Source organism: Heterodontus francisci, chromosome 18 (assembly GCF_036365525.1).
Source record: "Heterodontus francisci isolate sHetFra1 chromosome 18, sHetFra1.hap1, whole genome shotgun sequence".
NCBI classification, from domain to species: domain Eukaryota; kingdom Metazoa; phylum Chordata; class Chondrichthyes; order Heterodontiformes; family Heterodontidae; genus Heterodontus; species Heterodontus francisci.
In genome coordinates this window covers 12,885,565-12,903,320 of record NC_090388.1, presented here as the reverse complement: position 1 = coordinate 12,903,320, position 17,756 = coordinate 12,885,565, and the positions used below count along the sequence as shown (strand labels likewise).

General features: G+C 43.9%; 1 long non-coding RNA gene across 2 annotated transcripts in view; it reads right to left on the bottom strand.

The window, feature by feature from the left end:
* LOC137379450 (uncharacterized) overlaps positions 1 to 17,756 on the bottom strand; it is an 82,398-nt gene that overhangs the window by 10,820 nt on the left and 53,822 nt on the right. Inside the window, exon 3 of one of the 2 annotated variants that reach the window (XR_010976819.1) lies at positions 12,533 to 12,924. The exons of the other annotated variant lie outside the window; for it this stretch is intronic. This is a non-coding gene — a long non-coding RNA (uncharacterized lncRNA). Of the gene's footprint in view, positions 1 to 12,532; positions 12,925 to 17,756 lie in introns of those variants that run through there. 2 annotated transcript variants of the gene reach the window in all.

Here is a 17,756-nt window from a genome sequence, read left to right as displayed (position 1 = left end):
GTCTTTCAAAAAAAAAAAAAATTCAGATCTCCAGTGGATTAAAGAAAATTTTCAACAAAGCACATTGGCGGAACAATGCACACCTGAAATGTTGCCGTGGCTGTTTTCTCTGCTCATGCAGGCTGACCTACTGAGTGTTTTCCAGATTTCTATTTTTGCTTCACATCTCCAATATCCACATTAGTGCATTTATTCTTCTTTTTTCTTTTGGGCCTCCTTATCTCGAGAGACAATGGATACGCGCCTGGAGGTGGTCAGTGGTTTGTGAAGCAGCGCCTGGAGTGGCTATAAAGGCCAATTCTGGAGTGACAGGCTCTTCCACAGGTGCTGCAGAGAAATTTGTTTGTTGGGGCTGTTGCACAGTTGGCTCTCCCCTTGCGCCTCTGTCTTTTTTCCTGCCAACTACTAAGTCTCTTCGACTCGCCACAATTTAGCCCTGTCTTTATGGCTGCCCGCCAGCTCTGGCGAATGCTGGCAACTGACTCCCACGACTTGTGATCAATGTCACACGATTTCATGTCGCGTTTGCAGACGTCTTTATAACGGAGACATGGACGGCCGGTGGGTCTGATACCAGTGGCGAGCTCGCTGTACAATGTGTCTTTGGGGATCCTGCCATCTTCCATGCGGCTCACATGGCCAAGCCATCTCAAGCGCCGCTGACTCAGTAGTGTGTATAAGCTGGGGATGTTGGCCGCTTCAAGGACTTCTGTGTTGGAGATATAGTCCTGCCACCTGATGCCAAGTATTCTCCGAAGGCAGCGAAGATGGAATGAATTGAGACGTCGCTCTTGGCTGGCATACGTTGTCCAGGCCTCGCTGCCGTAGAGCAAGGTACTGAGGACACAGGCCTGATACACTCGGACTTTTGTGTTCCGTGTCAGTGCGCCATTTTCCCACACTCTCTTGGCCAGTCTGAACATTTATTATGTCTTTCAAATTAGCAAACGTGAAAAAATGAATACTTTTATTTCAATCTACAGAGGACATTATGTATGTTACAGTTTCTTAAAGGGAATCATAGTGATAGAAATATTTGTAAATTTGGTTGTGCAGTAATAAATCGGTATCACACAAATTTAATAGCTGGTCTCTGTTACAAAGCCAAAGCAATCAGCCAGAGTACACAGGATCTGGCGGTGCTGAGAGCCAGGGTAACTCAGATATGAAGTAATCACCTGAATGGTTTGGCTATTCGTTAGTTTTTTTTTTCTATCAGTAAATTAAACCATATCCCAGAACCTTTATTGAACAAAAAGGGCAAATACTGTACTTAAACTATTAAATATCACTAAGACCACATATTTCCACCTCTAACATTGCCCAACTCAGCCCCTGCCTCAGCTCATCTGATGCTGAAACTCTCATCCATGCCCTAGTTACCTCTAGACTGGTCTATTCGAATGCACTCCTGGCTGGCCTCACATTATACCCTCCATAAACTTGCTGCCTGTGTCCTAACTCGCACTAAGTCCTGTTCTTGCTGACATACATTGGCTCCCCTTCAAGCAACACCTTAATTTTAAAATTCTCATCCTCATTTTCAAATCCCTCCATGGCTTTGCATCCCCCCCATCTCTAATCTCCTCCAAACCAACCCACCAAGATATCTGCACTCCTCTAATTCTGACCTCGAGCATCCTCAATTTTAATTGCTCCATTACTGGTAGCTGGGCCTTCAGCTGCCAAGACCTTAAGCTCTGGAATTCCTTTCCTAGACCTCTCTGCCCCTTTCTCCTTTAAGATGCTCCTTAAAATCAACCTCTTTAACCAAGCTTTTGGTCATCTTCCTAATATCTCTATGTGGCTCAGTGTAAAATTTTGCTTTATAATGCTCCTGTGAAGTGCCTTGGGATGTTTTTATTATATAATCATAGAAAGTTTAAGGCACAGAAAGAGGCCACTTGGCCCATCTAGTCTGTGCCAGCCGAAATTCTAACCCACCTTCCAGCATTTGGTCTGTAGCCTTGAAGCTTACTGCACTTCAGGTGCATATCCAGCCTCCTTTTGAATGAGTTGAGGGTTTCTGCCTCAACTACCCTTTCAGGCAGAGTTCCAGACAATCACCACCCTGAGTGAAAACGTTTTTCCGCACCTCCCCTCTAATTTTTCTACCTATCACTTTAAATCTACACCCCCTCGTCACTGACCTCTCTGCGTCCTCATGACCTCTCATGTCCACTCTATTCAGGCCCCTCAAAATTTTGTGCATTTCAATCAGATCTCCCCTCAGCCTTCTCTGTTCCAAGGAGAACAACCCCAGCCAATCCAATCTTTCCTCAGCTGCATTTTTCCAGTCCTGGCAACATCCTCGTAAATCTCCTCTGTACCCTCTCTAGTGCAATTAGATTTTTTCTGTAATGAGGTGACCAGAACTGCATACAGTACTCAAGTTGTGGCCTAACCAATGAGCTAGACAGTTCCAGTATAACTTCCCTGCTCTTGTATTCTATACCTCGGCTAATAAAAAGGAAAAGATTCAACATGTCTTTTTAACCACCTTATCGACTGTCCTGCTACCTTCAGGGATCTGTGCACATTCACTCCAAGATCTCCCACGTCCTCTACACTTCAGTATTTTCCCATTAATCGTGTATTCCTTTGCCTTGTTTGACCTCCCCAAATGCATCAACTCACTTCTCAAAGTTGAATTCCATTTGCCACTTTTCTGCCCATCTGACCAGACCACCAAAATCTTCCTGCAGCTATCCTCCTCGCTATCGACCACACGGCCAATCTTTGTGTCATCCGCAAACTTCTTGATCATGCTCCCTACATTTACGTCCAAATTGTTACTCTATACCACAAAAAGCAGGGGACCCAGTACCGAGCCCTGCGGAATGCCACTGGAAAAAGCCCTCCAGTCGCTAAAACACCCATCAACAATTACCCTTTGTTTCCTGCCACTGAGCCAATTTTGCATTCCCCTTGCTGCATTTCCCTAGATCCCATGGCATTTTATTTTTTTAACCAGTCTGCCATGTGGGATCTTGTCCAAAGCCTTGCTAAAATCCATGTAGACCACATCAACTGCACTACCCTCATCTATCTTCATGGTTACTTATTCAAAAAATTCGATCAAGTCAGTCAAACAAGATCTTCCCTTAATAAATCTATGCTGACTATCCTTGATTAACCTGTGCCCAAGTGACAGTTTATCCTGTCTCTCAGAATAGATTCCAATAATTTTCCCACCACTGAGGTTAGACTGACTGGCCTGCAATTATTTGGTCTATCCTTCGCTCCCTTTTTAAACAGAGGTACAACGTTAGCAATTCTCAAGCCTCTGGCACCACACCTGTATCCAGTGAGGACTGGAAAATGATAGTCAGACCCTCTGCTATTTCCTCTCTTGCTTCTTTTAACAGCCTAGGATACATTTCATCTGGCCCTGGTGATTTATCAACTTTCAAGGATGCTAATCCCATTAATACTTCCTCTCTCCCTATGTTCATCACATCCAATACTTCACACTCTTCCTCCTTAACTACAATATCAGCATCGTCCCCCTCTTTTGTGAAGCCTTACACAAAGTATTCATTAAGAACCATACCAATATCTTCCACTCCTACACATAGGTTACCTTTTTGGTCTTATGGGCCCTACTCTCTCCTTAGTTACCCGCTTACTCTTAATGTAGTGATAAAACATCTTTGGGTTCACCTTGATTTTGCTTGCCAATATTCTTTCATGCCCTCTCTTTGCTTTCCTACTTTCCTTTTTGATTTCACCCCTCCACTTTCTATACTCCTCTCAGCTTTCCGTAGTATTGAGTTCTTGGTGTCGGACATAAGCTTTCCCTTTCTGCCTTATCTTACCCTGTAGGCTCCTTGACATCCATGGGGCTCTAGATTTGGCTGCCTCACCCTCTTTCTTTGTGGGAACATGTTTACCCTGAACCTCTAGAATCTCCCCTTTGAATGCCTCCCACTGTTCTGACACTGATTTACCTTCAAGTAGTTGTTTCCAGTCCACTTTTGCTAAATCACTTCGCAGTTTAGTAAAATTGGCCTTCCCCAATTGAGAACTCCAACTCCTGTTCTATCTCAGTCCTTTTCCATAATTAAGTCATTTAAACATAATTATGATCACTACCACCAAAATGCTTTCCGACTACCACTCATTCCACCTGCCCATCTTCATTTCCTAAAATGAAGTCTAAAACTGCACCCTCTCTTGTTGGACGAACTGGGGAAAAAAGATCTCCTCAATGCACCTCAAGAATTCTGCTCCCTCAATTCCTTTCACACTAAAACCATCCCAGTTAATATTGGGGTAATTAAAATCCCCTATTGTTTATTTATTTTATTTATAGATACAATATTGAAACAGGCCCTTCGGCCCACCGAGTCTGTGCCGACCAAGAACCACCCATTTATACTAACCCTACAGTAATCCCATATTCCCTATCACCTACCTACACTAGGGGCAATTTACAATGGCCAATTTACCTGTCACCTGCAAGTCTTTGGCGGTGGGAGGAAACTGGAGCACCCGGCGAAAATCCACGCGGTCACAAGGAGAACTTGCAAACTCCGCACAGGCAGTACCCAGAATTGAACCCAGGTCCCTGGAGCTGTGAGGCTGCGGTGCTAACCACTGCGCCACATGTTCTCATGTTAAAAGGTGCTATATAAACGCAAGTTGTTGTTGACTATTCTACACAAAGCACTGCAATACTGAATACTTTCAATTGTGGAAAGTTGGTAAATGCAATATTGGTACCATTGAATCTAATATTAAGGGAAAGTAGTGGGATAAAAACAGGATTAATATCTGCTGCTGCTCATCATTAACAGTGGCAGGTGGCTGCAACTAGGAGGGCTGATGAAAATACACTTTAAAAAAAAAAAATGCTTATTTATTGTCTGCAGTACGAGAAGGAAAGCTCAGAACTATGAAGGCTCGGATTTGCCGTAGTAATGATGGTAAAACTGTCCGCATTCTCAGTCATTACTCCTCTGAAATTGACAGCAACTTCTGGAGTCCGCGCATGCGTAGTTAAATGTGGAAATCCAGAAGTTGCAGTCAGTGATTGTATGCTTCTCCATAGAATGCGCTGTTGAGGTCCTTGCAGCCTGTAATCAACCAGAAATCACTGAACCAAGGAGAACGTGTTCTCTTACTCTATTAGTTTTGCTGTAAAAACCCTTGAAAAAATTATACCCTTTTGAATGGGATGTAACTGGGTTTCTAACTGCATATTAAGTTCATAATTACTGAACAGCCTCAATGGTTCTGAAAAACTAATTTATATTAGCAAAATGTCAAAATTCTTTTAAAAAAAATTGAAAATGTGGAATATATATTTTTTTAAGTTCATGTTTCAGTTCCAACCTTAATCTAATGTGTGTCCCAAACATTTATATTGTTCGTTTAAAATTTAAAGAGAAAGATAATAAGTGCATATTACTTCCTGGTCTGCTGTGAGAATACTTCAATGTGATTGGCTGCTTGCCAAGCTTGATGACACCACTGCTAGACACCTGGAGATGCCCTTGATTTGGCACCAGATTCAAATGAATGTCATGAAAGGGGACATTGACACCACAGAGATCACTAGATCTTTGTGGACAGCTCTGACGTCAGTGGCAAGTGCCATCACATTGTACTGTCTTTCACAGAGGGCAATTAAGGTAGATTATTCTATTAAAATGCGAAGTTCACTGCACCTTTTAATTTTTCTTAATTGTTAAAAATGCTACATTTCGATCAGTTTCTAAAGCTGTGCTGGGAGAAGCAGATTAAAAGCCGCACAGTTGGGGTTCCTGGCAGCCTGCAAGAGGTAAAAAACCTCACTACTATTTTATATTTTATATTTCACACTAAACCCTGTCACCAGGTTTCATGGAGGCACCCAAGATCACGTCGTTGGCACCAGCTAGACCTCATTGTCACAAGGCGAGCCGCCTTAAACAGTGTTCAAATCACACGCAGCTTCCACAGTGCGGACTGCGACACCGACCACTCCCTGGTGTGCAGCAAGGTTAGACTCAAACCAAAGAAGTTGCATCATTCCAAGCAGAAGGGCCACCCGCGCATCAACACGAGCAGAATTTCTCACCCACAGCTGTTACAAAAATTTCTAAATTCACTTGTAACAGCCCTTCAAAACACTCCCACAGGGGATGCTGAGACCAAGTGGGCCCACATCAGAGACGCCATCTATGAGTCAGCTTTGACCACCTACGGCAAAAGTGCGAAGAGAAATGCAGACTGGTTTCAATCTCATAATGAAGAGCTGGAACCTGTCATAGCCGCTAAGCGCATTGCACTTTTGAACTACAAGAAAGCCCCCAGCGATTTAACATCCGCAGCACTTAAAGCAGCCAGAAGTACTGCACAAAGAACAGCTAGGCGTTGCGCAAACGACTACTGGCAACACCTATGCAGCCATATTCAGCTGGCCTCAGACACCGGAAACATCAGAGGAATGTATGATGGCATGAAGAGAGCTCTTGGGCCAACCATCAAGAAGATCACCCCCCTCAAATCTAAATCGGGGGACATAATCACTGACCAACGCAAACAGATGGACCGCTGGGTTGAGCACTACCTAGAACTGTACTCCAGGGAGAATGCTGTCACTGAGACTGCCCTCAATGCAGCCCAGCCTCTACCAGTCATGGATGAGCTGGACATACAGCCAACCAAATCGGAACTCAGTGATGCCATTGATTCCCTAGCCAGCGGAAAAGCCCCTGGGAAGGACAGCATTACCCCTGAAATAATCAAGAGTGCCAAGCCTGCTATACTCTCAGCACTACATGAACTGCTATGCCTGTGCTGGGACGAGGGAGCAGTACCCCAGGACATGCGCGATGCCAACATCATCACCCTCTATAAAAACAAAGGTGACCGCGGTGACTGCAACAACTACCGTGGAATCTCCCTGCTCAGCATAGTGGGGAAAGTCTTTGCTCGAGTCGCTCTGAACAGGCTCCAGAAGCTGGCCGAGCGCGTCTACCCTGAGGCACAGTGTGGCTTTCGTGCAGAGAGATCGACTATTGACATGCTGTTCTCCCTTCGTCAGATACAGGAGAAATGCCGTGAACAACAGATGCCCCTCTACATTGCTTTCATTGATCTCACCAAAGCCTTTGACCTCGTCAGCAGACGTGGTCTCTTCAGACTACTAGAAAAGATCGGATGTCCACCAAAGATACTAAGTATCATCACCTCATTCCATGACAATATGAAAGGCACAATTCAACATGGTGGCTCCTCATCAGAGCCCTTTCCTATCCTGAGTGGTGTGAAACAGGGCTGTGTTCTCGCACCCACACTTTTTGGGATTTTCTTCTCCCTGCTGCTTTCACATGCGTTCAAATCCTCTGAAGAAGGAATTTTCCTCCACACAAGATCAGGGGGCAGGTTGTTCAACCTTGCCCGTCTAAGAGCGAAGTCCAAAGTACGGAAAGTCCTCATCAGAGAACTCCTCTTTGCTGACGATGCTGCTTTAACATCTCACACTGAAGAATGCCTGCAGAGTCTCATCGACAGGTTTGCGTCTGCCTGCAATGAATTTGGCCTAACCATCAGCCTCAAGAAAACGAACATCATGGGGCAGGATGTCAGAAATGCTCCATCCATCAATATTGGCGACCACGCTCTGGAAGTGGTTCAAGAGTTCACCTACCTAGGCTCAACTATCACCAGTAACCTGTCTCTAGATGCAGAAATCAACAAGCGCATGGGTAAGGCTTCCACTGCTATGTTCAGACTGGCCAAGAGAGTGTGGGAAAATGGCGCACTGACACGGAACACAAAAGTCCGAGTGTATCAGGCCTGTGTCCTCAGTACCTTGCTCTACGGCAGCGAGGCCTGGACAACGTATGCCAGCCAAGAGCGACGTCTCAATTCATTCCATCTTCGCTGCCTTCGGAGAATACTTGGCATCAGGTGGCAGGACTATATCTCCAACACAGAAGTCCTTGAAGCGGCCAACATCCCCAGCTTATACACACTACTGAGTCAGCGGCGCTTGAGATGGCTTGGCCATGTGAGCCGCATGGAAGATGGCAGGATCCCCAAAGACACATTGTACAGCGAGCTCGCCACTGGTATCAGACCCACCGGCCGTCCATGTCTCCGTTATAAAGACGTCTGCAAACGCGACATGAAATCGTGTGACATTGATCACAAGTCATGGGAGTCAGTTGCCAGCATTCGCCAGAGCTGGCGGGCAGCCATAAAGACAGGGCTAAATTGTGGCGAGTCGAAGAGACTTAGTAGTTGGCAGGAAAAAAGACAGAGGCGCAAGGGGAGAGCCAACTGTGCAACAGCCCCAACAAACAAATTTCTCTGCAGCACCTGTGGAAGAGCCTGTCACTCCAGAATTGGCCTTTATAGCCACTCCAGGCGCTGCTTCACAAACCACTGACCACCTCCAGGCGCGTATCCATTGTCTCTCGAGATAAGGAGGCCCAAAAGAATGTCACTACTAACATTTCAGCATTGTTACAATCAGCAAGACTTGATATGTACTGCCATCATTTAGGTGCAAGATGCATCAAAAATCATAGAATCATTACAACACAGGCCTTTTAGCCCCTATTGAGTCAGTGCTAGCTCTCTGCATCAGCAACTCAGCTAGTCCTACTCCCCTGCCCTTTCCCCATAGCCCTGCAATATCTTTTCCCCTTTAGGTGCTTTATCCATTTCCCATTTGAAAGCCACAACTGAATCTGCCTCCACCACACTTTCACAGTGCATTCAAGACCCTAACAATTAACTGCATAAAAAGTTTTTTGCTCATGTTACTTTTACTTCTTTCGCCAATCACTTTAAATCTGTCTCATCTGGATCTCGACCTTCCGCCAATGGAAACAGTTTCTCTCTATCTAGACCCCTTTGAAAATCTCTATCAAATCTCCTCTCAACCTTTTCTACTCCAAGAACCACCTCAGCTTCTCCAATCGATCCACACAAATGAAGTCCCTCATTCTCATAAATCTTTTCTGCACCCATCAAATCCTTTCTAAAGAGCAAGTACCAAGAACCGGACACAATACTCCAGTTATAAAATTTCATCAGAACTTCCTTGCAATTGTACTCTATGCCTCTATTTATAATTCCCATATGCCTTTTAACCACTTTCTCAACCTGCCCCGTGGCCTTCAATGATTTGTACACATATAACCCCAGGTCTCTGTTCCTGCACCCCCCTATGGAACTGTATCCTTTATTTTATATTGCCTTTCCTCATTCTTCCTATCAAAATGTATCACATCACTGCATTAAATTTCATCTGCCATGTGTCCATTCATTCCACCAGCCTGTCACTATCGTCTTCACAGTTCAAAATACATCCAAGTTTTGTGTCAGCTGCAAATTTTGAAGTTGTGCCCCGTACAGCAAAGTCGAAGTCATTAATATACATCAAGGAAAGCAGTGGTCCCAGTACTGATCCATAGGGAACCCTGCTGCATACTTTCCTCCTGAAAACCAACCGTTCACCACTACTCTGTTTCCTGTCACTCAGCCAACTTTGTATTCATGCTGCCATTGTCCCTTTTATTCCATGGGCTTCAACTCTGCTGACAAGCCTAACATGTGGCACGTTATCAAACACCTTTTTGAAGCCCATATACACATGAACCACATTAGCCTAATCACCCCTCTGTTACCTCATCAATAAACTCAAGCAAGTTAGTTAACACAAATAAAAACAAGAAATGCTGGAAATAATCAGCAGGTCTGGCAGCATCTGTGGAGAGAGAAGCAGAGTTAGCGTTTCAGGTCAGTGACCCTTCATCAGAACTGACAAATATTAGAAATGTAAAAGGCTTTAAGCAAGTAAAGCAGGGAGTGGGGCAAGAGATAACAAAAGAGGTGTTGATAGGACAGAGGGTCACGGAGAATAACTGACCAGGAGGTCATGGAACAAAGGCAAACGGTATGTTAATGATGTGCTGAAAGACAAAGCGCTAGTACCGAGAGGGTGTGAATAGACTGTAAAGCACAAAGCACTCCAAGCACAAACATTAAAAACAAGTGGGTAGGCACAGCAGAAACAAACTAAACAAAAACTAAAATAAAATAACCAAATAAGAAAAAACAACTAAACATAAAAAGGGGCCCAGTCCAGCAGGCTGCAGTGTGCCTAATTGGTAAATGAGATGCTGTTCCTCGAGCTTGCGTTGATGTTCGCTGGAACACTGCAGCAATCCCGGGACAGAGATGTGAGCATGAGAGCAAGGGGTGGGGAGTTGGGGGGGAAAATGTTTAAATGGCTAGCAACCGGAAGCTCGGGGTCATGCTGACGGACTGAGCGGAGGTGCGCCACAAAGCGGTCACACAATCTGCGTTTGGTCTCTCCAATGTAGAGGAGACCACAGAATGCTAAATTGAAAGTAGTACAAGTAAATCACTGCTTCACCTGAAAGGTGCATTTGGGGCCTTGGAGGAGGAGAGAGGTGGTAAATGGGCAGGTATTACACCTCCTGCAATTGCAGGGGAAGGGGATGAGGTGGTGGGGGTAATGGAGGAGTGGACGAGGGTATCGCGGAGGGAATGATCCCTTCGGAATGTTGACAGGGGAAGGGAGGGGAAGATGCGTTTGGTAGTGGCACCATGCTGGATGTGGCAGAGGATGATTCTTTGGATCTGGAGGCTGGTGGGGTGGAAAGTGAGGACAAGGGGAACCCTATCGCTGTTCTGGGAGGGAGGGGAAGGGGGTGAGGGTAGAGGTGCGGGAAATGGGCCCGCCACAGTTGGGGGCCTGGTCAACCACAATGGGGGGAGTGTGGGGGGTGATCCTCGGTTGAGGAAAAAGGAAGATATCAGAAGCACTGTCGTGGAAGGTAGCATCAGAGCAGATGCGTCGGAGACGGAGAAACTGGAAGAATGAAATGGAGTCTGTACAGGAGGCAGGGTGTGACGAAGTGTAGTCGAGGTAGCTGTGGGAGTCGGTGGGCTTATAATGAATATTAGCAGACAGCCTATCCCCAGTGATGGAGACACAGAAGTTGAGGAAGGGAAAGGAAGTGTTGGAGATGGACCATGTGAAGGTGAGAGAAGGATGGAAATTAGAAGCAAAGTTGATAAAGTTTTCTAGTTCCGGCGGGAGCAGGAAACGGCACCGATACAGTCATCAATGTACCGGAAAAAGAGTTGGGGGAAGACGGCCTGAGTAGGACTGGAACAAGGAATGTTTGACAGATTCCACAAGAAGACAGGTATAACTAGGACCCATACGGGTACCTAGAGCAACACCTTTTACTTGAAGAAAGTGAATGGAGTCGAAGGACTTGTTCAATGTGAGAACGAGTTCAGTGAGGCGGAGGAGGGCGGTGGTGGTTGGGGACTGGTTGGGCCTCTATTCAAGAGAGGTGGGCAGCCCTCAAATTGTCCTGGTGGGGGATTACCCCATCTCCCCTCACTATCTAAGGTCCCAAATACTCCTTTCAGGTGAAGCAGTGATTTATTTGTACTACTTTCAATGTAGTATACTGTATTCGCTGCTTACAATGTGATCTCCTCTACACTGGGGAGACCAAACGCAGATTGGGTGACCGCTTTGCGGAACACCTCCGCTCAGTCCGTAAGCATGACCCCGAGCTTCCGGTTGCTAGCCATTTCAACATCCCTGCCCCCTGCTCACATCTCTGTCCTGGAATTGCTGCCGTGTTCCAGCGAACATCAACACAAGTTCGAGGAACAGCATCTCATTTACCCATTAGGCTTGCTACATTATACCAAGGAAGATGCTGCCAAAGTCAAAGATGCAAAGCAAAAATGTATCTTGGATTTGAACAAAAGAGTGAACGATTACAGCTCCCAATCAACGACACTGTTGATTCCTCTGTGGACTTGACTTGAAGTTATTCCGTTAATTGGAATCCTTCACATCTTCCTTTACTGCTGTAAGCATGGTGCTTTGGGATTTTAAACAGTTAAATAAATGCCGTGCCAGCGCAAAACTGTTAGGTGACAAAAGTGCTGAAACAGGTGCTATGTAATGTCAATTGCAACTTATCCCAAAATGATAAATAGGTTGACTTCCATCCCCCTTTTTTCTCTTCATGGGATGTGGGCGTTGCTGGCAAGGCCAGCATTTGTTGCTGATCCCTAATTTCCCTTGAACTGAGTGGCTTACTAGGCCATTTCAGAGAGCAGCTAAGAGTCAACCACTTTGCTGTGGGTCTGGAGTCACATGTAGGCCAGACCAGGTAAGGACGGCAGATCTCCTTCCCTAAAAAGGACATGAGTAAAACAGATGGATTTTTACAACAATTGATATTTTCATAGCACCATGGCATTTAATTCCATATTTTTATTAATTGAATTTAAATTCCACCAGCTGCCGTGGTGGGATGTTAACCCGTGCCCCCAGAGCATTAGCCTAGACCTGTGGATTACTAGTCCAGTCACACTGCTATTACGCCATCGCCTCTAACACACAAAACCTGCTGCAAGCAAATATAAAACCAAATAGCGCCAGAGTTTATGACCACGAATACCAGGCGCCAAATTGCCCTTTGTACACAAAAGAATGAATACTATGGACCTCAGCGAAAATAGCCTTCGCATTTATTTCATGTGCTCTAACGTTCTATTTTACACACGGTTGGCACCAGCACAAGGCAGCACACAAACACATGCTGCAGTTATGTGGAAGAATGGGGCAAATAAAGCACTCTTTTGAGTCAGTCAATTATAGCAAAGGCGGCCATTCAGCCCATTGAGTCCACGTCAGCTCTACAAGGAGCTATGCTGTCAGTCCCACTCCCTGGCTTGATCCCCGTAGCGCTGCAAGTCCATTTCTCTCAGCTGGCCATCCAACTTCCTCTTGAAGTCACTGATCGTCTCCACTTCCACCACCCTTGTGGGCAGAGAGTTCCATGAATCATCTTCCTTGTGAGTTGGAATGTTTGAAAACCATTTCACTTGCCGGTAGCTCCCAATAAAAGCAAGACAGACCTGTGCAAAAAGTACAATTGTGCATGTTTCATTGACCATTTTAAAGTTTGTATCAGATTCTTTAATACTGCATTATCTAGACTCAACATGATCAACTGCACCAAACCCAATGATGCTGTTTCTTCCATAGTTGAAGAACTGATTCTGCAGCACTTCCTTTTGGATGAACATTCAAGTGAAACAGTTTAACAGTAAATTTCCCCTCCCCCAAAATAGAAAAATAAATAGTATTTTTTCTCTTCTCAGGCAATCCTATCAGGATTGAGGATGACTTGCTTCCACTACCGTTTGATGGGCTCCGAGATGGCTAAGTCCAATGCAAGATCTGCAGTCTCTGCCACGAAGGGCAGGTGCTGGTTGAAGAGTCAGGTAGATGAGCAGCTGAGATTTGTGCACTCCCTCAGATGCCTCGACTTCACCTCATGTTCCTGAAGCCCCTCAAGGTGTACGATGCCTTCCGAATGAGCTTTCGCCATCTAGGACAGTCACGAGCCAGGGTTGATGCGGATGTTTGATCTCTTTGGGGATGCTTTGAGGACCTCTCTAACACATATCCACTGTCCTCCTGGGAGTGTCCTGCCGCGACCAAGTTGAGTACAGCTGCTTCCAGAGTCTGGTGTCAGGCATGCAAACGACATGTCCCATACAGTGGAGCTGGTTTTGGGTGATTAACATCCCAAGTGCTGGGTAGGTTGACTTGGGAGAAGACGTTGTTGTTGGACCTCCTTTCTTGCCATCGGATTTGGAGGATCTTAGAGACACTTTTGGTATAGCATTTATACTGCACATTACTACATCTCCAGGATATCCTAAAGTGCTTGGCAATCAATGAATTATTTTTGAAATGCAGTCATTGCTGTTATGTAGGCAAATAATTGATCTGTACCATTAAGTGGAAAGCATTCAAAGAGGTAATGGTGAATACATGCATTTGAGCACTCAGTTTTAGCTGGTCTCCAACCCAAGATTTTGTTTCAGGAAGAATGTTATTTTGACACAATGCCTGAACCTGCCACATTTCACTTGAGTGCGTGCCTGTATTACCCAAGAGGAAGCCAGGAGCTAAACTGTTAAAAAGACGCCGTAGTGAAATGTGGTAGGTTCAGGCATTGTATCAAAAAAATAAAATTTTTCCTGAAACAGAATCTTGGGATGCTTGCTTTTCTATCGTCTTGGGACTCACCTGTGAAAGTACACCATCTTCATGAGGAAGAATACTTTTATGCATTTTTGGATTGCTTTTGAAAGGTACAGAGAGTGATAAAGTGTACAAAGAATTATACCAATGCTGTTACTTATGTTCAAGAGATTTAAAGAGCTATTGGTTTAACTGAACTTTTAGTACAAAATGATTCTTTATGGCTTTGGGTGCTATTTTTCAAATGGCCCATTCCAAGTAACATTAAAAAAAATTCAACTTTTTATTCATAATGAAAAGTCAATGCGTCAAAGTGCCATGACAGCCCATTGCTTTCCAATAACCTAGGGAAATTCACCAATCCCTTCACTTCTATGGAGAATGGGTTGGAGACAGAGCTGTAACACTAAAATATTAATCCTTTGACCCATGCTCCCTTCAAACAAAACCACCTACTTGGAGTACGAGGCTAGTGAACCTGCCCTTGGCCATCACTGAAAGAATGTATACATCCAACTAAGTTTCAGAGAAAAAAAAAATCAATGAAACATTTTGGGCTAAGCATGCAACAGTCTCAGTATGAATGCCTTGTGCAGCCAGCCAGTCTCTCTGCAATCCTGAAACACTACTGACTTGTTTCAGTGCCAACGCACAGTGCTGTGACATCAGGCTTGAAGGCCAAAGAACAATGTTTCAATATTGTAGGACAATTCTCCATCTCAGGCTTCCCTTAGAAACACTCTTAATTGTTCTTTTAGTCATAGTTATCTCAATGTCCTCATTGCGTTACTGGAATGGTACCAGGGATGAGGAACTGCATTTATGTGGATAGACTAGAGTAGCTGAGATTGCTCTCCTTGTAGCAGGGAAGGTTAAGGGGAGATTTAACTGAAGTACTCAAATTCTGTAGGGCTTTAGTAGAGCAAATAGGGAGTTACACTGGTAGGCAGGGCCAGTAACCAGAGAACACTGATTTAAGATAATTGTTAAAAGAATGAGACGGGAGATGGAGATTTTATTTTAATATAAACGCTGCAAAAAGCGAAAGGTACTGGAAACAGTTTCAGCAGTAACTTTCAAAAGGCGAATAAACTACATAAAAAGGAATTTGCAGGAATATGGGGAAAGAGGTGAGTGGACCTACTTGCTTAACTCTTTCAAAGAGCTGGGACAGGCACAATGGGCTGAATGGCTTCCTTCTGTGCTGTACAATTTTATTCTGTTCCATGAATAAGTATTTTTAAAAAAATAATTAGTTACTTGGAAAAATGGTATATTAATGGGTATGTGGAACAAGCAGGAGACTGGGATTAGACTAAGTTCATAAGAACCACAATGAACAGATTCGAGGGGCTGAATGGTTTGAATTTATGCTATAACAGTATGATTCTACACAATATGAATAAAAGCTACTGCATATGGCAATTCCAAGTGATTAATATGCGATTACTTCTGGCTAATTTTGATACAGATTCAGTATAAGTTGCATTTTAATTTTTGAAATACACCTGAAGCATGCTTTATACAAATATTTTAATATTTGGGATGGTTCATGCTGCAAAAAATACAGCACTCAATAATTAGGCTTTATCCATTGTGTAAACTTGCATTAAGTTCACATCTATTAGCCTAATATTATGAAGACAAATAAAACTGGTTACTGAAAAAGAAAAGGCTGTATGTAGAGAGTTGGTGGCCAACAGCATGGCTTTCTGTAGTCAGAAGGTTGTGGGTTCAAGTCCCACTCGAGAGACTTGGGAGACTCTCAACTGCCACTCCAGTACAATACTGAGGGAATACTACACGGTTGTAGGCACCATCTTTCAGATGAGACATTAAACCAAGCCCCCATCTGCCTTTGCATATGGTGTAATAAAACCCTATTTCAAAAGAGCATGGGAATTATCCCTGGAGGCTCAGCCAATATTTATCCCTCAACTAATACCACTATAAGCTAGATTATCTGATCATTACCTCATTACTGTTTATAGGAGCTAGGTTGTGGGCAAAATGGCTGCCATCTTTGCCTATGCAACTGTACTTCAAAATGATCCATTGTACACAGAGCATCATAGATGTTTGAGATCTATAAATGCAAGTGCTTTATTTTTAAATGTTATCCTGTACAGTCATAGAATGATGCAGCAAAGGAGTGAGCCATTCAGATCATACATGTGCCAGCTCTTTAGTAGAGTGATCCAATTAATCCCACTCCCTGCTCTTCTCCCTTAGCCCTGTACATTTTTCCCCATTATATAACAAGATTTTCAGAGGGTGGGGAGGTGGACTGAGGCCTCTCAGTCTTCAGGAACAGCTGATTTTTCCCCCCCTCACGAAAGGCCAGTAACAAGTGATGGATACAAGGGGCAATGAGACCAACTATAGGTGTCCCCACTCCTACTGCATTGGGGACCAACTAATTAAGTCTCAATCAGGGATTAAAATTTGGGCTTTCCTTATCTGTATCGTCCTACAGTACAAGATGCTTCATTTATTAACAGCTCATTACTGCACGTTACTATTCTATCAGAATCCACAACTGCAGAATATGAATGTGATGTACAGCATGGTTATGTTGGCTTTATTATACAATGGTTCATGACAATTTGTGCATACTCTTTAAAAGATCATAAATATGAATGTAGAAACACAATTTGATAAACAGGCAAGTTTAAGGTATCCCTCAAAACACCACTAAAACAGACTATAGGGTAAATTCTCTGTTTGTGCATGGTAAGGTCCCACAAATAGGCTGTCACCCTATAGCGTAACTGTGACTATACTTAAAAACTTCTTTAGCCATGACATTGATCTTCTACTTTTACTTCACTACTGATGGACATTCTTTCAGGCCACTAAACCCCTGACCTGTAGAGCACCTTCCAATATTCCTCCACTCTACCTCCTCTTCCTTCTTTCAAGTCTTAAACCCCCCCCCTCCCCCCATCTGTTCAGTCCCACCCCAAAATTCCACTTCTGCTTGTTCTTTCAATATTCATTTACATATTCTTCTCTGCTGTCAAAAATTCCATAACATCTTTTCCTGCATGAGGATGCTATATAAATGCAAGTCATTAGAAAAATCTTCAAACCTTCAGTCTAGTAGGGATGAATATTAAAAGTAAGTAAAGACAGCTATTTCTAGCTTGCTCGTGATTTAAAAAAAAAGAACTGCATTTACATTGCGCTGGATAGAATGGCAAAACTATAATTCCAACTGCTAGCTGGACTAACTCACACAGGGAAGATTGTGGGAATTCCCAACCACGCCTGGGCCAGTCAACTGAAAAGTGCAAACCTGCTGCTCTTCAATTGATGCAGTTTTTGCCAATAGGATTTTCTGGAAGTTATTTTCCTTAACACAGATCAGATATCCTAGTTATACTGTGGTTTTTGTAGTAATGCAAATTTGACAAGGAGAGAGCAGCCAAAACACATGCATTGTTTCCGGTCAGAAGGCCTAAATAGTTTTGACACATGGGATAGCATTGACAAAACCAGTCTAATAGCTGGAGCTGGCTTAGTACCTCAAAACACTAATGTACATTGCAACTTTAACGATGTTCACTGACATCCTGGCATTCTCGGGCAGTTAATTATTCTAGCAGCATCACTACGAGAGTAAATGAATTGGATCAAGTGGATTGTACACATTTGTCACTATGTTCTATATGTGGTACAATGCATGCAAAAG